The sequence below is a fragment of the Equus quagga genome, chromosome 13, assembly GCF_021613505.1.
Source record: "Equus quagga isolate Etosha38 chromosome 13, UCLA_HA_Equagga_1.0, whole genome shotgun sequence".
Taxonomy (NCBI): domain Eukaryota; kingdom Metazoa; phylum Chordata; class Mammalia; order Perissodactyla; family Equidae; genus Equus; species Equus quagga.
This window is the reverse complement of record NC_060279.1, coordinates 45268551-45291650: the sequence shown is the minus strand read 5'-3', so window position 1 is coordinate 45291650 and position 23100 is coordinate 45268551.

Genomic DNA, 23100 nt, shown 5'->3' with positions numbered 1-23100 from the left:
CCAATTGTTAGGTTGTCTTTTCATTTTGTTGATGGTTTCCTTTGCTGTGCAGAAGATTTTTAGTTTGCTGTAGTCCCATTTGTTCATTTTTTCTTTTGTTTCCCTTGCCCGGTCAGACATGGGACTTGAAAATATGCTGCTCAGACCAATGCTGCTCAGACCATACTGCCTATGTTTTCTTCTAGAAGTCTCATGGTTTCGGGTCTTACATTCAAGTCTTTAATCCATTTTGAGTTGATTTTTGTGTGTGGTGTAAGGGAATGGCCTACTTTCATTCTTTTGCATGTGTCTGTCCAGTTTTCCCAACACCATTGATTGAAGAGACTCTCCTTTCTCCATCGTATGCTCTTGGCTCCCTTGTGGAATATTAGCTGTCCATAAACGTGTGGGTTTACTTCTTGGCTCTCAATTTTGTTCCATTGATGTGTGTGTCTGTTTTTGTGCCAGTACCATGCTGTTTTGGTTACTATGGCTTTGTAGTATATTTTGAAATCAGGGAGTGTGATACCTCCAGCTTTGTTCTTTTTTCTCAGGAATCCTTTGGCTATTCGGGGTCTTTTGTTGTTCCATATAAATTTTAGGATTCTTTGTTCTATTTCTGTAAAAAATGTTGTTGGAACTTTGATAGGGATTGTGTTGAATCTATAGATTGCTTCAGGAAGTATGGACATTTTAACGATGTTAATTCTTCCAATCCAAGAGCACGGAATATCTTTCCAGTTCTTTGTGTCTTCTTCAATTTCTTTCAACAATGTTTTATAGTTTTCGGTGTACAGATCTTTCACCTCTTTGGTTAAGTTTATTCCTAGGTATTTTATTCTTTTTGTTGCGATTGCAAATGGGATTGTATTCTTAAATTCTCTTTCTGCTACTTCATTGTTAGTGTATAGAAACGCAACCGATTTTTGTATGTTGATTTTGTATCCCGCAACTTAACTGTATTCGTTTATTATTTCTAAAAGTTTTTTAGTGGACTCTTTAGAGTTTTCTAGATATAAAATCATGTCATCTGCAAAGAGTGACAGTTTCACTTCTTCTTTTCCAATGTGTATCCCTTTTATTTCTTTTTCTTGCCTGTTTGCTCTGGCCGGGACTTCCAATACTATGTTAAATAAGAGTGGTGAAAGTGGGCATTCTTATCTGGTTCCTGTTCTTAGAGGGATAGCTTTCAGTTTTTCTCCATTGAGAATGATATTTGCTGTGGGTTTGTCATATATGGGCTTTATTATGTTGAGGTATTTTCCTTCTATACCCATTTTATTTAGAGTTTTTATCCTAAATGGATGCTGTATCTTGTCAAATGCTTTTTCTGCATCTATTGAGATGATCATGTGATTTTTATTCTTCATTTTGTTAATGTGGTGTATCACGTTGATAGATTTGCGGATGTTGAACCATCCCTGCAGCCCCAGAATGAAACCCACTTGATCATGATGTATGATCTTTTTAATGTACTGTTGTATTCGATTTGCTAGTATTTTGTTGAGGATTTTTGCATCGATGTTCATCAGTGATATTGGCCTGTAATTTTCGTCTTTTGTGTTGTCTTTGTCTGGTTTTGGTATCAGGGTAACGTTGGCTTCGTAGAAGGAGTTAGGAAGCCTCCCCTCCTCTTCAATTTTTTGGAAAAGTTTGAGAATAGGTATTAAGTCTTCTTTGAATGTTTGGTAGAATTCACCAGGCAAGCCATCTGGTCCTGGACTTTTATTTTTTGGGAGGTTTTTGATTGCTGTTTCCATCTCCTAACTGGTGATCGGTCTATTCAAATTTTCTACATCTTCTTGGTCCAGTTTTAGAAGGTTGTATGTTTCTAAGAATTTATCCATTTCTTCTAGATTATCCAACCTGTTGGCGTATAGCTTTTCATAGGATTCTCTTATATCTTTTGTATTTCTGAGGTGTCTGTTGTAATCTCTCCTCTTTCATTTCTGATTTTATTTATTTGAGCCTTCTCTCTTTTTTTCTTGGTTAGTCTAGCTAAGGGTTTGTCAATTTCGTTTTATCTTTTCGAAGAACCTGTTCTTGGTTTCATTAATTTTTTCTATTGTTTCTTTTAGTCTCTATTTCATTTATTTCTGCTCTGATTTTTATTATTTCCTTCCTTCTGTTGATTTTGGGCTTTCTTTGTTGTTCTTTTTCCAGTACCTTTAGGTGCACTTTTAGATTGTCTATTTGGGATTTTTCTTCTTTGTTGAGGTAGGCCTGAATTGCTATAAACTTCCCTCGTAGAACTGCTTTTGCTGTATCTCACACATTTTGACATGTCGTGTTTTCATTTTCATTTGTCTCCAGGAATTTTTTGATTTCTTCTTTAATTTCTTCATTGACCCAATCATTCTTCAGTAGCATTTTGTTCAATCTCCACATTTTTGTGGCTTTTCTGGTTTTCTTTCTGTAGTTGATTTCCAGTTTCACACTTTTGTGGTCAGAAAAGATGCATGGTATTATTTCAATCTTCTTAAATTTATTGAGACTTGTTTTGTGGCCTAATATGTGATCAATCCTGGAGAAAGTTCCATTTGCATTTGAAAAGAATGTGTATTCTGTGGTTTTTGGATGGAATGTTCTATATATATTCACTAAGTCCATCTGGTCTAATGTGTCCTTTAAGGCCAGTGTTTCCTTATTGTCTTCTGTTTGGATGATCTATCCATTGGTGTAAGTGGAGTGTTAAAGTCCCCTACTGTTATTGTACTACTGTCTATTTCTCCTCTTATGTCTGTTCATAATTGCTTTATATATTTAGGTGCTCCTATGTTGGGTGCATAGATATTTACAAGTGTTATATTTTCTTGTTGGATTGTTCCCTTTATCATTATGTAGTGCCCATCTTTGTCTCTTGTTACAGTTTTTGATTTAAAGTCTATTTTGTCTGATGTAAGTATTGCTACCCCCACTTTCTTTTCTTTGCCATTTGCGTGGAATATCTTTTTCCATCCTTTCACTTTCAGTTTGTGATTGTCTATAGGTCTGAAGTGTGTCTCTTGTATGCAGCATATACATGGGTCTTGTTTTTTTATCCAATTGACCACCCTATGGCATTTGATTGGAGCATTTAGTCCATTGACATTTAAAGTAGCTATTGATAAATATGTATTTATTGCCATTTTGTCACTTTTTCTTTTTTCTGGGTGTTTTAGTAGTTCTTCTCTGTTCCTTTCTTTTTCTCTTGCTCTCTTCCCTTGTGGTTTGATGGCTATCTTTAGTAATATGTTTGATTTATTTTGTCTTACTTTTTTACCTGCTTGTTATAGGTTTCTGATTTGTGGTTACCATGAGGATCCTATTTAATATACTATGCATATAATATTCTATATTGAGTAGATAGACTCTTTAGCTTGACCTCTTTCTAAAAGCTTTACTTTTTCACTCCCCTCCTCCCACATTATATGTTTTTCACATCATATATAGTCTTTTGTTTAGTGTGTGTCTATCCATTACCCTCTTATCATTGAAATAGGTGATTTTAGTACATTTGTCTTTTAACCTTCATATTATTTTCACAGGTAGGTGATCTGCTGCCTTTACTATATTTTTACCTTACAAGTGATTTTATTGCCTGTTTTTTCGTTGTTGTTGTTTTGTTTTTTTGATAATTTTTTTTTATCTCTATTTGTGGTCATTGCTTTCCCACTTAAATAAGTCCCTTCAGCATTTCTTGCAGAACTGGTTTCTTGGCGATAAACTCCTTTAATTTTTGCTTGTCTGGGAAGCTCTTTATCTCTCCTTCCACTCTAATGACAACTTCGATGGATAGAGTATTCTTGGCTGTAGGTTTTTTTCCTTTTAGCACTTTAAATATGTCATGCCATTCTCTTCTCGCCTGTAGGGTCTCAACTGAGAAGTCCACTGATAGCCTGATGGGCTTCCCTTTATTTGTCACTTGTGGCCTTTTTCTTGCTGCTTTTAGGATTCTCTCTTTGTCTTTAATTTTGGACATTTTGATTATAATATGTCTTGGTGTGGGCCTCTTTGGGCTTGTCTTGTTTGGAGCTCTCTGTGCTTCCTGAACTTAGATGTCTATTTCCTTCCTCAGGTTAGGAAAATTTTCCTCTATTATTTCTACAAATAAATTTTCTGCCCCTTTGTCTCTCTCTTCTCCTTCTGGGACACCTATAATACGAATGTTAGCACACTTGATATTGTCCCAGAGTTGCCTTACACTGTTCTCATTCTGTCTAATTCTTTTTTCTCTTTTCTGTTCTGCTTGGGTGATTTCCTCCAGCCTTTCGTCTAGCTCGCTGATCCGTTCTTCTGCTTCCTCTACTCTGCTATTGAGTCCCTCTAGTGAATTTCTCATTTCAAGTATTGTATTCTTCACTTCTGATTGTTTTTTTTTTATATCTTCCAGTTCTTTGCTGATGTGCTCACTGTGTTCATCCATTCTTCTCCCCATATCTGTGAGCATCCTCATGATATTTCACTTGAATTCTTTGTCGAGTAGGTCACTAGTTTCTGTTTCATTTAGTTCTTTTTCTGGGGTTTTGTAGTGTTCCCTTGCTTGGAAAGTATTCCTTTGCCTCCTCATTATGCCTCTTTCTCTGCGCTATTTTCTTTGTAGTAGGTGAGTCCAGTAAGTCTCCTGATCTTGGAGAAGTGGCCTTATGGATGAGATGCCTTATGAGGCCCAGCAGTGTGCTTCCCTCTCGTCACCAGTCCATAAGAACCAGGAGTGACCCCTTTGTGGGCTACTTGTGTTCTTTTGCTGTGGCAGGGTTGCTCCCACTGCAGGTACCCAGGGAGTCTGATCTTTCCTTCCCTGGTCAGCTGTTTGTAAATCCAGTTTGGGGAGCCTCAACACTGTTGGCTACAAAGTCTATCAGCACACTCATATTGCAATTGTAGTCTTAATTGGGTTGGTACCCAGTGTAGCTGTTTGCTAGGCTCAGGGGTGTGGAGTTGTGATAGGCCTGAGGCCAACAAAGTTGTTGTCAGTTCTCTTAGGAGTGCAGCCGAGTGGGGCTGGCCCTTGGCATGGGGGCACTCAATTGTTTCAGGTTTTGGAAGGTGGGGCTGATCCTTTTTATGGCTATTTGTGAAGTGCAGGTCTTCTGCTGCTGATAAGCCTCACCCCCCACAGGACCACATACACGGTCAACACAGTCCTGGTCCGTGCACACTTCTCAACCCCCTGGAGCGTACCCCAATGCCACACTGCAGAGGCCCCCACCTCTCCCCCAATGCCTCCCACAGTTCACCTGGTCCTCACACAGGCCCTGCCCCACAGAGGCAGACACACTCTCCTGCCTGTAGAGGATCAAGGCACCCAGTCAATGCAGGCTGAAAAGCAGCCTGAGGGCTTGGTGTTAGGTGGGGCCAGTCCCTAGGGCAGGTTGCCTGCTCTGGCTGAACTGGATTAAATCTGTGCTCTAGTGGGTGTGGCAGACCCCTGGGCTAACAGCCCAAGGGATGCGCCTCAATGGCCCCCACCAGTGTCTGTATCAGCACGCCTGGACCAGGTCATAACAGGGGCCCCCACCAATGTCTCAGTCTCCAGAGAGGTCCCTCCTCTCGCGAAGATGCCCCCAGGGCCCACCAGGTGAGTCTGGTTTCACCAAAGGACTGTCAGCCTTCTCTCTGGTGATTTTAGGTTGCTGCAATGAGCGAGTGTGTGCGTGGACCCTTTAAGACCCGGGTCTTTTCGGCTTTCGGCCGATAGCTTTTCTGGGGGTGTCATCTCTGCAGTTAATAGCCAGCAAAGCCAGACAGTAAGACCCCCATCTCAGCTGAGCTGAGTCTGAAGGATGGTTATAGCAGTATTGCCCCCGTTCCGGACCTCAATCCTCCAGGGAGGGCTCCTACCTTAGGGGGGCTCCTGCCTGGCCAGCTGAGAAGCTCCACTGCTCCCAAGATGGCTTTTTTCCTCTCCGGCCAGAATTACTGACTCTTCTGCCTTCCTCAGGACTGTCCCTTGTCGTGGGAGTTCTTTTTATCCAGTTTTCTGTTTTCAATCCAGGGTAATTCTTCCAAAAATTGTTGTAACGTGGTTGTGTTCATGGGAGGAGGCAAGCTCAACGTGTGCTCACACTGCCATCTTGATGAGATCCTGCATTTTTATTTTTAATAAATTCTGCTAGATTACTTCTACCAAAAGCTGTAACATGGCACATTCCACTAGGAATATGGGAGTATTTCTTCCTTTAATTCCCCAGGAGTCTTAAGTGTGTAATTCTTTCTGATGAACGAACCTGCTATCTCATTGCTCCTTAAATTTGCATCCTCCTGGCTACCCGTGAATTTAAGCATCTTTTCATATATCTGTGACCATTTACCTTTGCTCTTCTATGACTTTTCCTTACTCAATTGTTTAACAGCGTTGTATTTTTCTTGTCAGTTTGGAGAAGGACTTTGAATAATATGGACAACTTACCCCTTGTCTGCCATTCGCATTGGACTAATTTGTCCTCATCTATTTTGTCCATTGATTTTAGTTGTTTCTATAGCTACATAAAGGTTATTATCACTTCTTTCACAGCATCTAAGTTCCTGATCTTAGTTAAGAAGTTCTCCCTGACTCCTAACTTGTAAGATTTTCTTGCAAGAGCATTGTTTTTCAGGATTTTTTTCTTACACTTGAGTACTCAAGTCATGAGGAAACTATTTTTTTCTTTTTAAAAGTTAAGGTTCTATTTCTATTTTTAAAAAATGCAGTTGTTTAAGTGTACAATTTGATGAATTGTGGTAATTATATATGATAAAGTAATCACAAGGAACAGTTTCATCAGCATAAAATGTTTTCTTTCCCTCTCTTACACCCCCAGCGCCAGTTCCAGGCAAACACTGATCTTCTTTCTGTTACTATAGTTTTGCAGTTTTCTATAATTTTGTGTAAATAGAATCATACAGTATAGACTTTTGTGCTTGTCTTCTTTCACTCAGCATAATGTTTTCAAGATTTATCCATGACAGTGAGTGCATTAATCTTTTATTACTTCTTATTGCAGTGTGGAATTCCACGCTATAGATAAACCACAATTTCTTTATCCATTCACCAGTTTTCGTCTTTATGGAATGTTCTGCTATAAACATGTGAGTACATGTCTTTGTGAGTATAAGTTTTTCTTTCTCTTTCGGGTGAATATCTAGGAGTAGAACTTCTGGGTCATATGGTAGGTGTATGTCATACAGTTAGAGACATTTACAGACTGTTTTCCAGAGTGACTGTACCATTTTGCATTTCAATCAACAATGAATGAGACAATTGTTCTGTATCCTCACCAACACTTGTACTCAGTATTTTTCAATTCAGCCATTCTAGTAGGCATGTCATTGAGATTTTTAATTGGCATTTCTCTGATGATTAGTGATGTTGAGAATCTTTTCTTATGCTTATTGTCTATTTATATATCTTCATTTGTAAAATATATGTTCACAAATTTGATCTTTGTTTTAGAAAGACTTTAATTTTTATTGGGATGTTTGACTTCTTAATCTTGAGCTATAAGAGTTCTTTATACATTCTAGATACAAGTCCTTTGTCTGATGTATGCTTTGCAAAACAATTTCACCCAGTCTATGGATTGCATTTTTATTTTCTTAACTGTGTCTCTTAAAATCCAAAAGCTTTTAATCTGAATGAAGTCCATGTTATCAAATTTTTTATTTATATTTTAAGCTTTTTGTATCCTGTAAAAGAAAGTATAACAAAAGTCACAAAAGTTTCCTATTTCCTATTCTAGAAATTTTGCAGTTTTCGTTGTTACATCTGAGTCTGTCATCCACTTGGAATTAGCTTTTTTGTATAGTGTTAGGTAAGGGTATAAGTTCATTATTTTGCATATGAATACACAATTATCCCAGCACCTTTTGTTGGAAAGACTATCCCTTCTCCATTGGCTTGCCTTGGCATTCAATTGACTGCAGAAGTGTGAGTCTATTCGTGGACTCTGTTGATCCATTGGTCTACGTGGCTGTCCTGATGCCAGTCTTGACTGCTATAGAGTGACAGTAAGTTTTGAAATCAGGTAGTGTAAGTCTTCCAAATTGATTCCTCTTCTCCAAAAATGTTTCGGCTATTCTAAGTCCACTGCCTTTCTCATAAACTTTTACGTCTGCTTGTCAATCTCTTCAAAAAGCCTATTGTTTTTCATCTTCTCAGACACTGGAGCACGCCAGATGCAGAGCCCATAAGTGGGGGATGTGACGACTGAGGGGGCCAGAGTAGATGGAGTAACAGGGAACAGGTTAGCCTTCCCGCCTGAAACAACTAGAAAATTGGACAATACATTAAAGAAAGTTTCTCAAGACATTGGACATCAAGTAATGAAGGACACTGACCCCTGAGAGATGAGAAACAAATGAAGTGAGCCCTAAAATTGCCCTGGCTATGACCTGGAGAGAATTTCTAGGCGGCAGCACAGGAAGGGGCAACCCAGGCGGAGCACAGCAGTCTCCCTAAGTTGAAGAGGAAGAGCTGGGAGCGAGGGAGGCTAAGGCAGCTAGAACTAGCAGGGCAGACCGTTGAAGAGGACAGCACTATGAGAGTCCTAGTATCCTTCAGCACATGTGTGAGAGAACTATCAAAAGGATTAGAGGGGAAGGTCTTCAAGGTTTACAAAAGGCCAGAACAGTGCCTGCTCACACCATTTGGAGTGGAAAATCCTCATAATTATAAGGATTGGTAGAATACGGAGAAGAGATTTTCCTCAGTAGTGGAGAAAATTTTACCCTAGATTAAACATTGCTCTGTTCCCTCCTAGCAAAGCTTAGAGCAAAACCCAAATAATAAAATTGTTTCCAAGTAACTTAACTGCATCCCAAAATGAAGCTGAAGTCTATTTATAGGAATATTACAGTGTACAGCACCCAACAAGGAAAAATTCCTACAGCCTGTTATTTTTCTCTTAGAGTGTTTTAGCAGATAATGTTTTTGCCTAGACTTCAACATCAAACTCATGTCTTAAGCAGTGGCTCTAGTCTAAGTTCAGATCTTTTGTCTTTACTTGCGCTGCTTTAAGTCTTCTGCATATGTGTAGTTTGAGAGTCAGAGATACGGGTGTACCCCATTTTCCTGCCCCCTGCCAACTCCCTTCAGTGGTCACAGCACTCCAGCTTCAATTTCCTGTTCCCACATGCACCACAACAGTTGCCGTGTGCACCTCGATGTGGTGACACAGAGACGGTACTTGTAGAGCTTCTTATCCTCCCTCCTTCTTTCTGTTCCTCACACTGAATAACCTCGATTGACCTATGTTCCATCTCACTGATTCTTTCTTCTGCCTGCTTTCATTTGCATTACATCTTATATTGAGCCCATCTAGTGAGTTTTTCATTTCAGTTATTATAATTTAACTCCAGCTTTTCTGTTTGGTTTCTTTTTATAATTTCTGTCTTCTTATTGATATTCTCTATTTGGTGACACATTTTTCTCCTGATTCCTTCTGTTCTTTAAACATGGTTTTCATTACCTCTTTGAACATATTTAAAAGAGCTGACCTAAAGTCTTAGTCTAGTAAGTCCAAGGTCTAGGCTTCCTGAGGGATAATTTCCATTGGATTCTTACGTATGGGTCATGTCTTATTTTGTACTGTCGCATAATATTTTTTGTTGAAAACTAGATATTTCAAATAATATGTATGACAATTTTGAAAATCAGATTCTCCCCACTACCCAGGGTTTACTGTTGCGGCTTGTGGTTTTTATTGTCTGTTTAGTGACTTTTCTGAAATAATTCTTTAAGCCTGTATTTTTGTCATGTGTGGACACTAAAGTCTCTACTTATGTAGCTTAGTGATCAGCCAATGATTGGACAGAAATTGGCTTAAACATCTAGAATCAATAAGTCTAGGGGTATTTGCCAAGGGATCTGTGTGCATGCTGGGGTATGTCCTCAACACTCAGCCAGGTGTTTATAGCTCTGCCTAAGTTGGCACTTGCTGCTTTCACAGAGCCTCAAAGTCAATCAGAAGGGAGAACTTAGGACTTTCCTCAAGTGTCAAGTGTTTCCTGAACATGTGTACAAGTGACCCTCAATAAGACTAATAGCTGATTTCTCATCAGAAACTCTCAAGGACAGAAGGCAATGGAATGACATATTGAAAGTGCTAAAAGAAAAAAAAAACCTGTCAACCAAACATTCTATATCCAGCAAAACTATCCTTCAAAACATGAAGAGGAATTTTAGACATTCTCAGATAAGCAAAAGCTGAGAGATTTCATCGCTAGCAGTCCTGCTCTACAAGGAATGCTAAAGAGAGTGCTTTGGGCTGAAATGGAAGAACACTAGACAGCAATCTGAATCCACATGAAGAAATAAAGAGTGTCAGTAAAGTTAACTGTGTAGATAATCTAAATGACATTGAAAATACACTTTAGCTTGTAACTCCTTTTTTCCCTCTTTGACTTAAAAGACAACTGCATAAAGCAAGAATTATAAATCTACGTTGATGGGCACACAACGTACAAAGATGTAATTTGTGACAAGAACAGCACAAAGGAGTAGAGGAATAAAGCTATATAGGAGCAAAATTTTTGTATACTATTGAAATTAAGTTGGTATTACTCCAAGTTGATTGTTATAAATTAAAATGTTCGTGGTAATTTTCAGGGCAACTACTAAGAAAATAAGTCAAAAGTATATAATAAAAGAAATGATAAGGGAATTTAAGTGATACACTAAAGAATCTATTTAACACAAAAGAAGGCAGTAATAAAGAAAATGAGGAACAGAAAGACATGACATATAGAATACAGATAGCAAAATGGCAGACAAATCCTACCTTATCAGTCATTACATTAATTGTAAATGGGTTAAAATCTCTAATTAAATGTAGAGAATGGCAGAACAGATAAAAAATATATAATCCAACTATATGCTGCCTACAAGAGACTCATAATACATCTGAAGACACAGATAGGTCAAAAGTAAAAGATGAGAAAAGATACACCTTGAAAACAATAACAAAGAGAGTGGCAGTGGTAACATGAGACAAAATAGACTTTAAGACAAACACTGTTACTGGAGACAAATAAGGACATTTTATAATGATAAAGGGTCAATCCATCATGAAGATATAACAATTGTAAACATGTATTCACCTAAAAAAAGATCTCTAAAATACAAAAAGGAAAAAATGACAGAATTATGGGAGAAATAGACAGCTCTACAATAACAGTTGGAGACTTCAATATGTAACTTTCAATAATGGATAGGACAAAAGATAAACAAGGAAACAGAAGATTTGAACAACACTATAAACCAACTAGACATAACAGACATCTATAGAACACTCTGCTCAATGACAGCAGAATACACGTACTTCCCAAGTACTCATGGAACATTCTCCAGGAAAAAACATACGTTAGGCCATAAGACAAGTCTTAGTAAATTTAAAAGGGTTGAAGTCATGCAAAGTATGTTCCATGACCACAATCAAATAAAATTAAAAATAAGTAACAGAAGGAAATTTTAGAAATATGCAAATGTGTGGAAATTAAAAACACACTACAAAATAAATGATAAGCCAGGAAAAAAAAATATCACTAGAAAAATTAGAAAGTACACAGGGCTGGCCCAGTGGCTCAGTGGTTAAGTTCACATGCTCCACTTTGGCGGCCCAGGATTCACAGGTTTGGATCTCAGGCACAGACCTATGCACCACTCATCAAGTAGTGAGCTACCATCATGTGGTGGCATCCCCAATACAAAAATAGAGGAAGATGGACACAGATGTTAGCTCAGGGTTAGTCTTCCTCAGCAAAAAGAAAAAAAGAAAGAAAATATTTTGAAGTAAATGAATACAAAAACACAACACACAAAAACTTAAAACTTTCATTAAAAAAGAATGATCTCAAATCAATAACCTAAATTTCTGCCTTAAGAAACTAGAAGAAAAAGACTAAACTAAACCCAAAACAAGCAAGAGGAAGGAAATAATAAAGTTTAGAGCGAAAACAAATGAAATAAAGAATAGAAAAATAGAAAACTTTGAAAAAAATCAACAAAATTGAAATCTTTTAGCTAGACTGACCAAGAACAAGAAAAGACTCAAATTACTAAAATCAGGAATGAAAGAATGGACATTACTATTGCCCATACAGAAATTTAAAAAATGATAAGGGAATACTATGAACAATTGTACACCAACAAATTATGTAATTTAGATGAAGCAGTCACAGGTCGAGAAAGAGACAAACTACCAAAACTGACCCAAATCTGACCCAAGATGAAATACGAAATCTGAATAGGCCTGTAGTAAGTAAGGAGTTTGAGTCAGCAGTCAAAACACTTCCCACAAAGCAAAGCCCAGAACTGGATGACCTCACTGTTGAATTCTACTAAACATTTGAAGGATATTTCACACCAGTCCTCCACAGTCTCTTCCAAAAAGTAGAACAGGAAAGGACATTCATTAGTTTGACATCAAATCCAGACAAAGACACCACAAGAAAAAGAATACATGAAAATAGGTGCAAAAATCCTCAACAAAGTACCAGCAAACAGAATCCAGCAGCATATACAAAGGATTATCCATCATTACCAAGTAGAATTTATCCTAGGAATCCAAGGTTGTCTCAACATCTGAAAATTAACACAATATACCATACAATAGAATAATTTTTAAAAATGATCATCTTACCAGATGCAGAAAAACATTTGACAAAATTCAACACTCTTGGAGGCCAGCCTCGTGGCCAAGTGGTTAAGTTCATGCGCCCTGCTTCGGTGGCCCAGGTTTTCGCCAGTTTGGATCCTGGGCGGAGACCCAGCACCACTCATCAGGCCATGCTGAGGCGGCATCCCACATAGCAGAGCCAGAAGGACCTACTCCTGGAATATGCAGCTATGTACTGGGGGGCTTTGGGGAGAAGAAGAAGAAGAGGGAAAAAAAAAGGATTGGCAACAGATGTTAGCTGAGGTGCCAGTCTTTAAAAAAAAAAGAAAATCAACATGATAAACTAGGAATAGAAAGGATCTTCCTCAACCTGATAAAGGCATCTATGAAAAACACGCAGCAACATAATATTCATGGTGAAAGGCTGACTGCTTTCCCAAAGATTGGGAACAAGACGCGGGCGACTGCTCTGCCACGGCTATTCAACACTGCATGGAGGTTCCAGCCAGGGCAGCTGGCCCAAAAAGAGAGAAAAGGCATCCAGATTGGAAAGGAAGAAGTAAAACCATTTCTATACACAAATTACATGATCTTTTAGAAAATTCTAAGCCATTCATGCACACTAAAAACTAGTAGGGCTAATAAATGACTTTATCAGAGTGCAGAATACAAGATCAATATGCAAAAACAGTTGTATTTCTATATAATTTCAAAGAGCAATCTGCAAGTGAAATTAAGAAAACAATTCTGTTTACAATAGCACAAAAAAGAGTAAAATGCTTAGGAATAAATTAAAAGAAATGCAAGACTTGTACACTGAAAACTATAAAATATTGTTGAAAGAAACTAGCAGTAGTATTTATAACAGTCAAAAAATAGAAACCACTCAAATGTCCATCACCTGATGAGCAGATAAACAAAACGTGGTGTCTACAACAATAGAGTTCTACTCAGCCACAAAAAGGAGTGACGTGCTGATCCATGCTACAACATGAACAAATCTCGAAAATATTATGCTAAGTGAGAAAAGCCAGTCACAGCAAGTCACATGTTACATGATTCCATCTATATGAAATGTCCAGATTAGACAAATCTATAGAGACAGAAAGCAGATTAGTGATTGGCTAGTGCTGAAGGGACGGGGACTTTGGGGCTGATAAATAAAGGGAACAGGTCTCTTTTAAGGGTGATTTAAATGTTTTAAAATTGATTGTGGGGATGATTGTACAATCTCTGGATATACTAAAAAATACCAAATTGTACACTCCAAACAGGTGGATTGTATGGTATGAGAACTATATCTCAGTAAAGCTGTTACCTCCCAAAATAATAAACTGTCGAAGTCATCCAAAACAAGGAAAGTATGAGAAACTGTCACATCTAAGGGGAGCCTGAGGACACAAGTGACTAAATATAATGTGGTGTCCTGGATGGAATCCTAGAACAGAAAAAGGACATTAGGTTAAAAACTAAGAAAATACAAATAAAGTATGTACAGTAGTCCCCCTTATCCAGGGGGGGTACGTTCCAAGACCCCCCGTGGATGCCTGAAACCACAGATAGTACAGAACCCTGTGTACGCTATGTATTTTTCTATACGTACGTAACTACCATAAAGTTTAATTTATAAACTAAGAGATTAACAACAATATTAACGTTATAAATTATATTATAGTATAAATTATTGTTATATTGTAAATTAACAGTGAGATTAACAACTAATAAGGTAGAATAATTATAACAATAAATTGTAATAAAAGTTACTGTAGATCTCAGCAATCTCAGCATACAATTTTTTTCTTTCCTTGTTAAGTTGAGGACTTTCACCTTTTCACTTAAAGGAAGCACTTTACGGCTTCTCTTGGGCATATCTGAATTGCCAGCGTCACTACTCTTGCGCTTGGGAGCCATTTCTGAGTAAAATAAGAGTTACTTGAAACACAAGCCCTGCAGATACCACGACAGTCCATTCACAACCGAGACGGCTACTGACTGGCAGCGGGTGGTGTGCGCAGTGTGGGTACTCTGGACAAAGGGATGATTCACGTCCTGGGCCAGATGGAGAGAGATGGCCTGAGATTTCATCATACTACTCAGAATCAGGAGAATTTTAGAATTCATAAATCATTTATTTCTGGAATTTTCCATTTAATATTTTCAGACTGCTGTTGGCCACTGGTAACTGAAACCCAGGAAAGCGAAACTGTGGATAAAGGGTGCTGCTATATTTGGTTACTAACAACACATCAATGTTGGTGAGTTAATTGTGACAAATGTACCATACTATCGTAAGATGTTAGTAATAGAAATTGTATATTAGGTATATGCGAACTCTCTGTACTATCTTCACAAATTTCTTTTATCTGAAACTGTTCTAAAATTATAGCATATTTTAAAAACCAACTTTACAATTCTGAGAGAGTTGATTGAGGTGCCCACTTTAAATTTTTACCAATTCTCCCTTACTTTGTGTATTTAATTGCTATTGCTTTTGGTGCACACATGTTTTATTTGTCATCACACAATATTCCTTTTTATCTTGTTAGGTGCTTTTACCCTTAAATCCCGCTTTAATTTTAAGAGGGCCATGTTAGTGGGCCCATGGCGCACGTGGTTTCTACGTGACCACGGTACAGTGCGGTCTGTGATATGCTTTTACTCATCACCTTCACTCCCTCTGCAGTCTGTTTCATATTCACCTCCACTTTATGACTTCCGGAACTCGCTTCACCTGCATCTCACCTCCCAGCTTATAAACTTGCTGAGTATTTATTAGAATCTCCCCGTCATTACCCTTTGTGTTTGAAGAATTGTTGCCTTGTTGTCTCTTATTCCACAATGTTGATCTATCTATATCATTTACAGATATTCTGTTGTTCGCCTCATTTTCCTGGTTTTCCCCAACTTAAGTTCTTTATTCTTGTTTTGTGGTCAGTCATTTCCCTAGTATTTTCTTTAAATGAAGCATGTGGGTGATATACTCCAACTTCTTGCATAAAAAGAAATATTTCTAGATCCAGTTGTAAAGCGTTCACCACTTCAGAAGTCACAGGGATCTGAGTTCACAAACAATTTAAGAAGTCATTAATGAAGTGAGAGTGATTCAAACTCTCTCCAGCCTTGATTTCTTCAGAAGGGCAGGAAGACGCAAGTCCTGTCCGGGAAAGGGGGAGGCTTTCTTTTCCGCAAAAGACCCTCAGAAATCATCAGGTGTGAAGGCAGAAATGGGAGGTTGCTTGAATTTACCTGCCTGGAGCAGCCAGGAAGTATCTGGTGCAAATGTAAGTGCAGTCAGCATAACTGAAAGGGCAACTTGGCCTGTTGGCAAGGGAGAATTTAAGACAGAGCCAGTCGCACACACTGGCAAAGGGAGCGAGCCAGCCAGCTGTCCCAGATGTTCTCATTGTAGAGGCCTCACCAAGCAAGATGTGGCTTTCCAAATAGCCTTCATTGTAGAAAGAAGCTATGCCTCAATAAAGACGAATTCCTGGTCCAGGAGCACGCCGATTTACTTTAATGCACTGTTCCAAGGGCCTGATTCCACAATAAAGGACGGGGAAAGGAGGCAAGCACAAACAGAGAGCCGGGCAGGGGTTTCCGTGTCTGCCTCCACGGGATCCACTAGGCCTTGGTAGGAATCACCTCAGCTGAGGTTACTTGGGAGAAGGTACCACTTTTAGTTTTCCAGAGAGAATGGCCAGTAGCTGTAGATTTGAAAGAGTCAAAGACAAACAGATAAACTTTAGGTCCCCTGACAAGCCTGAAACTGAAGATTGTTCCCCAGGACAAGGGGATGAGTTCCTTCAATGTTTCCTCCAAGCACATTGACGTGCATTCTCTTGGCTTTTTAAGGCAACTTTCAAGGACCACTGGACTGGGTCCCAAGGACTCAATGTAATTTATCGGTACAATCACATTTTTTCGGATCTCAAGGAAGAGCCATAGGGTTTATTTTTAATTACGAGGCAGACTCAGCATTTGGCCTTATGTCTTATGAAACACCTCAGCCAAAGTCAGACAGTGAATCCCAGGACCGGGGGGGAGCGTTCAGATATTCTTCTATTAGGCACTTCAGCTCCTCTTATCCTCAAACCTGCTCTCACCTTGTCACTTGAATAGACGACATCTGTGCCATTGTTCTCAATTGCACTCTCTAACGGGAAGCTGTATGACTTGCTCTCTTACACATTATAGGTGTTTCATTAGGATTATCATTTAAAATGTGAGGAAAAGGCACACTCCGGGGTGCCACATATTAAACATTTTATCTTTTCTCTTTAAAACAATCAGAGCTAAATGTTTTTACAGATAATCCCAGATCTCCTTATAGGGGAGTAAATGCACACTTTTATGAACCACTTTTAGATTCCTCAATAACCTGGCTTATTAACATTTTCCTCTTCTCTTTTCCCATTTTATCATTTCGCCTAGTTTCCTCATCTTTTGAAATTCAGCTGGAGCGTCTCCGTCTTGTGTACCCTTGGCTGTGTCCCCTGACTTAGCTTCCAGAGATGATCTCTGTGTGTTATTTACTTAAATCTGCCCCCACAGTCACACTCGTGACACAAAAGTTTGCCTCTGGTAGGCTGTCAGCTGTTGATGGCTTCATGTAATTTTCATGCTTTGCATTGTGTTCTGGAGAGAGAAGAAATCAATGAAGCTAGTCACTGCTGTCCTTGCCTCACTTTCAGGTATTATTATCGTTATTATTGAGAAACATTTGAGACTGCAATTGGACAGACTCTCCTCCTTTGGAGGGCAAAGACGCCTCAGGAGTGGAGGAGCCCAGGGATTTTCTTGTCTATCCTCCTGACTCTGGGATGGGCTGGGGTCATTCTAGAGTTCCACGGCGTTAGTTCTTCCTCCCTGCATGGGAGGGCTCAACTTCATGCTCAACTTCAAGCTTCAAGAGTGTTTCCTTAGTGTGGCAGAGGCTCAGGTCACCCCCCAGCCCCCCAGGCTGAGCCATCATAGTCCCTTCCTCAGGAATAGGGATTGGGACTGCACAGCAAGATCCCTAGCGTGTAAACCCAGGTACTGCTGGTGGTCGTGCTTCCACCAGGTGACCAGGAGAACAGAGGAAGCAAGGTCGTGGGATGAGGAAGATGTGCAGAGAGGAGCTGAAGTGAAGGCCAAGGGAGGCTCCTCGTTGGGGAAACCTGTGTCCCTGGTTCCATTCTTTCTGAAACACAGATCCATGACGGACCCATGAGCTACTCTCATCCTTATGACGAATCTTCCTCCTTGCTTACTTTTTGCCTTAAACAGCTCTAGTAGGCTTCTAATAAACATAGCTAAGTTTTAAAGAATGATTTTTATTCTCCTCTCCTTTTACCCTTTCCCACTTAATTGATTGACTTTTGCTGTCATGGTTTTTGCTGAGCATCCATATGTGCATGTGTAGATAGGTCAGTGCATGTGGGAAAAAGACACATTTATCCTATTCTCAGACAGGTGTGGAAAAGCATTTCAGAGCAGCCCTTTGTGAATCACCTGCACCTCTTCTCAGGGCAGTCACTCTTCAGCACTGGTCCATGTGGAAATGCAAAGCTGGTGTCGTCGGAGCTTTCACTTTTTTTATGAGAAATCAGAAATCTGGATTTTTACGAGAAATCTCTTGATTTTGAAATATTGACTCAATTAGTGTTTAAATTTGTAACAGACCAACCAAACAAAAAACCCACAAAACAGTCTGTGGGCTGCTGGACATCCTGGCTGTTCATAGTTTGCTCTGAAAGCCAGCAGCAGTGATGCTGCTCAGGAACTTACTAAAAGTGCAAGAGCTCAGGCCCACCCCAGACCTGATGAATCGGAATCCGCAGGTTAACAAGGTCTCCAGGTCATTTGTTTGCACATTATAGACTGAGAATCCTGGCTTAATTCACTAGTTCACAAACTGGGCTGCATATTAAAATGACCCAAGGAACTTAAAACAATACTGATGTCTGGGTCTCACTCCCAGAGATTCTATTTTAAATAGTGATTGCAGCCTGGGCATTTTTGTAAAACTCCCAGGTGATTTTAACCCGCAGCAAATGTCAAGAACGGCTGGTCGAGCACAGGACCCCCCGCCTCCTGTTGCCTCCCAGAGAACGTGCCCAGCGGCCCCCTGAGACCTTCTCCACCCTGGCCTGGGCTGGCGACCCCCCGGCTGGAGTCTGGAGAGTCTCACAGAAGCTGAAAATCAAAGGTCCACAGACATTTTCAGAAGACTTATTGGTTTTGGCCCAGAACAGTGTTTCAGAAAAATTTCAATTTTATTGTCTAAATTAGAAGACAGGATTTTATTAAATGCCGCAAAGAAACATGGAGTATGAATGTCTTAGAAAAATAAACTATTAGGGCCAAAAGGACTCAATTACACAGTACAGAGATCCCAAACACGCAGAGCTAGCTAAGGCCTGCATCTTAAATGATCTCAGACATCTGAACATCCCAGTCCTTTGAAAATGTAGCCGAATGAGAAGAGAGGGCGACAGCAGCAAAGCCACCAAGGTAGAAACCAGAGAGAACGGACCCCTAATGTCAGAGCACAGGGAAGTGTCTTCTTTTCAATGTCAACACCTAATCTTGTACTCTGATCATTGTTCCTACATTCCAGCAGCTCAAAAGAGCTTTTTTTTTTTTTTTATGGTGAGGAAGATTGGCCCTGAACCAACATCTGTTGCCAATCTTTCTCCTTTTGCTTGCAGAATATTGTTGCTGAGCTAACATCTGTGCCAATCTTCCTCTATTTTGTATATGGGACATTGCCATAGTATGGCATGATGAGCGGTGTGTAGGTCCATGCCTGGAATCCAAACCCATGAACCCTGGGCCACCACAGTGGAGTGTGTAAACTTAACCACTTGGCCACCAGGCCAGCCCCTCAAACAAAATTTTTTGTTTGTATCTGTGCATATGTATAAAATTCTCCCAGTGTGATAAACTGCAAACAAAAAACAAACCCACAATTCTTTACCCTCCCCGTATCTGTGCTCTTTGCAATGTGACTTTGTGGCTCCTGCATGCAAGCGGTAGAGTCCGTTACCCACCGTTGAGCCTTGGCCAGCTGGGTGCGTCCCAGGGCAGTTCTAGAACAGCAGAAGTGACCTGCAGTTCTGAGCCTAAGCATCAAGAGCCGCGTCGAGAGCCCTTGCTCCCTTCATCTCTCTCGTTTGGAGCCCTGCTCCTGCAGCGCGAGCAAGCTGGGTTAGCTGAGCTTGGAGGAGACCCAAGGCCGCCCCAGACCAGCTGCCAGCCAGCGGACTCCCAACATTTGAGCAAGCCCAGCCAGCATCTCTAGAGTCACCACCTGACCCACAGCTGACCAAAGGCGTGCGAGCAAGCCCAGCCAAGACCAAGGACTCACCCAACCAGACCACAGCACCATGACTCACATAAACGCTTCATCTGTTTTGGAGTAATTTGTTAGTCAGCAATAACTAACTGACATACCCAGCCTAGAGAATTCCAACTTAGACATTAAATTTCTAAAGAAACAACTAGAAAATAGTTACACTAAACTGGGAAAGACTAAGGAAGGAAAGGCCTCTTGTCAACTTTGTTCCTGCCACTGGGCCACATTGGGACTGCTGTGTTACTGTGCTGGGTCAAGCAGGTGAGCAAAACGAGGCCAGCAGGTTGGAGGTGGTGCTTATTCAGAGGATGTCTCTAATGACAAGCACCTGACAGTGATTTCCTATCTGCTTCCTCATTCTACCGCCACTGTTGCCCCTTTTCTGTTTCCATCCCAACGTTATTGAACATCTTAATCCAAAGATCAAATTTAAATGTGAACAATGGATCATGTTCTGAATAACACCAAGTATACAGATTCAGACTTAGATAATTCTCATGACCTAGTAAGGATCACCATCTGAACCACATCTGTTGGCAGGATTGATCTACACACCATTGTTCTCAGGTATGCCTATCTTGTAAGATTCGTGTGATTTCCAAACGACAGCAGCATTGCACATCCTAAAGGTTTCTGCAAACTTCCTAAGAAAACTGAACTGTTTCAGAAAAAACCTTCTTCAATGTTCTTCCTCGTTCTGAATATCAGTTTAAAATTTACCTCAAATAGCAAAAGAAAATAGGAAAAGAAAGTCAGCATTTAAAAGCTACCACGTGCCCCTCAGATTCAGTCCCCTCCCTCCTCTGACAAATGAGGAATGGTGTTCAATCACTCGGCAGTAGGCAGCTTTGTAGAAAAGAAAATTATTCTTCGTGTTGCTCCCTGTCACACAGGGTGAAGGCCAGATTTCTACCAACTCCTTCCTGCCCTTGTTGCTCACTTGAGTCTGCCAAGAAGGGAGCCACAGGCCCTCCACGGCTTTTGAGGAAGGTTGGTGGCTGCATACAGTAAGAAGCAGCCCAAAGATTAACAAGATCCATGTTAAGAAGCCAGATCTACACCAGTCTCACTTCCAGGAAAATAGAAGACTAAGGAAATTGCTTTTTACTTTTAATAGTGATGCCAGCAAGCTAAGTACGTGACATGTATGTGGATCTTTGTCCTAGACGTTATGAAGGCTAGAGAAGCCATCTCTCACATAGTTACTGCTGTCAAGGAGCTACCAGTCTGATTGAGGAGACAAGACGGACAGCCCTGACAACAATGGTGTGCCCATCACCGCGGCCAAGAGGTGTGGGTCAGATGGAGAACCGTGCCAGAGTTACCAGAGCCAGAGACAGAGGAAACTCTGTGAGCTGACCAGTCAGGGAATGCCATGGAGAAATCAAGTAGCCCCCGATAGAAGGATCAAGGACCCTGTTTATTTAATTTTGACAGCATTATTGAGACATAATTGACAGATAAAAATTGTATATATTTAAGATGTACAACTTGATGTTTTGATATACATTGTGAACATTGTGAAATGGTCACCATGATCTGACATATCCAGTGCCTCACACAGTTAGTATTTTCTATCTTTTTTGGTGTGGTGAGAACACTTAAGATCTATCCTTTTAGCGAATTTCAACTATACAATGCCGTATTGTTAAGGATAGTCACCCTGCTGTGCATCAGATCTCCAGAAGTTGTTCCTCTGCATAGCTGAAACTTTGTACCCCTCGAACAACATCTCCCCGTTTCCCCCTCCCCCAGCCCCTGCAACCACCACTCTACTCTCAGTTTCCATGAGTTTTACTATTTTAGATTCCACATGTAAGTGGAATCATGCACACTTTGTCTTTCTGTGTGTGGCTCATTTCACTTAACATAATGTCCTCCAGGTTCATCTACATTGTCATAAATGGTAGGATTTCCATTTTTTAAAAGCTGAATAATATTCCAGTGTGTGTGTGTGTGTGTGTGTGGTGTGATAAAACCCATTTATCTGTTGGTGGACATTTAGGTTATTTCCATATCTTGGCTACTGTGAATAATGCTGCAATGAACATGGGAGTACAGATATCTCTTGGAGATCCTGATCTCATTTCCTTTGGATATATACCCAGAAGTGGGATTGCTGGATCATATGATAGCTCTAGTTGTAAGTTTTTTGCAGAACCTCATACTATTTTCCATAATGGCTGTATCCATCTACATTCCCACCAACACTGTACAAGGGTTCCCTTTTCTCCACATCCTCACCAACACTACCTTTTGCCTTTTTGATGATGGGCATCTTAACAGGTGTGAGGTGATACCTCATCATGGTTTTGATTTGCATTTCCCTGATGATTAGTAATGTTGAGCATCTTTTCATGTATCTGTTGGCCATTTGTATAGAAGATCCTGTTTATTAAATACTCCTTTAGTAGTGTGTCCTGGATATCTCTCTCTCTCTCTCTCTCTCACATACACACACACACACACACACACAGTGACAATGCTATATTTGTCTCATTGAATTGTCCCTGTGTCTTGAGAGTCTCAGGAGAGACAGCTGTGAAGTGGGTCACGGCTGTCATTTCTTCACATTATCTTGAACTAGACACCACCCAGGACAGGTGAGCTCACAGAGAAAAAAATGGTCCCAAGTGTTACCAATGAGACAAGAGCAACCCAGACATGTGAACTAGGAACACACAACAAAAGCATCTTCTGATAAGTTCCCATGAATAGCAATTCTTAGGAAGCTTTCTATGGGATGACATCTGGATGCCTAACCATCACCACGATAAAATAGCTCTTGCTTCCACTCTAGCCATGCACGTGTCTTATAATTATCTGTACTCTCAAGTTTTCTGAGCCTTTATTTTTAAAAATTAAGGGAAACTTCATCTTTGCACATTTGGTTTTCAATACAATTGTAGCACATTTTCCAAAATGCCAAGTAATCTAAAAGTAATTTGCATCTGAGCTTTTGGAATATGTTGGAGTTTTAGGATATTTTCCTTATTGCTTCCCAAATTGTGCTCTGACTAATCTAGTAGTAAAATTAGTTAAATATTCAACTAGGCACAAACTGCATGATTAGAGAAGATAGCTATGAGGGCTGGAAGGAAACTAGACTGATATAAAATTTATCAAGAGGTCATTTAATTCCATGCAATGAGCATTTCCTGTCCTACCAGGGAACCAATCATCATTATTCATTAAGACACAACCCAC